At 40.9% G+C, this 645-nt stretch overlaps 1 non-coding gene across 1 annotated transcript; it reads left to right on the top strand.

The window, feature by feature from the left end:
- The first annotated feature begins 325 nt into the window (after window positions 1-325).
- Window positions 326-433, top strand: LOC148546141 (small nucleolar RNA R71). The gene has a single exon (XR_015900486.1). It is a non-coding gene; the product is annotated as a small nucleolar RNA R71 (small nucleolar RNA).
- The last annotated feature ends 212 nt before the right edge of the window (window positions 434-645 follow it).

Here is a 645-nt window from a genome sequence, read left to right as displayed (position 1 = left end):
CCTCTTGAGTACTATTGGATGCAGCTTGCATTCCATTCAGACTCTGAGAAATCATATTGACTTGCTGAGTCAATATTTTGTTCTGAGCCAATATGGCATTCAGAGTATCAACTTCAAGAACTCCCTTCTTCATAGGCGTCCCATTACTCACAGGATTCCTTTCAGAAGTGTACATGAACTGGTTATTAGCAACCATGTCAATGAGTTCTTGAGCTTCTGCAGGCGTTTTCTTTAGGTGAATGGATCCACCTGCAGAAATGTCCAGTGACATCTTTGATAGCTCAGATAAACCATCATAGAATATATCCAGGATGGTCCATTCTGAAAGCATGTCAGAAGGACACTTTTTGGTCAACTATTTGTATCTTTCCCAAGCTTCATAGAGGGATTCACCTTCTTTCTGTCTGAAGGTTTGAACATCAGCTCTAAGCTTGCTCAGCTTTTGAGGAGGAAAGTACTTGGCTAAGAAAGCCGTGACCAGCTTATCCCAAGAGTTCAGGCTGTCTTTGGGTTGAGAATCCAACCATAATCTAGCTCTTTCTCTTATAGCAAAAGGGAAAAGCATGAGCCTGTAGACTTCAGGATCTACTCCATTAGTCTTAACAGTATCACATATCTGCAAGAATTCAGTTAAGAACTGAAAAG

Source organism: Arachis ipaensis, chromosome B9, assembly GCF_059453495.1.
Source record: "Arachis ipaensis isolate K30076 ecotype BB chromosome B9, ASM5945349v1, whole genome shotgun sequence".
NCBI classification, from domain to species: domain Eukaryota; kingdom Viridiplantae; phylum Streptophyta; class Magnoliopsida; order Fabales; family Fabaceae; genus Arachis; species Arachis ipaensis.
The sequence above is the reverse complement of the archived record's forward strand: the minus strand, read 5'-3'. Positions and strand labels throughout refer to the sequence as shown.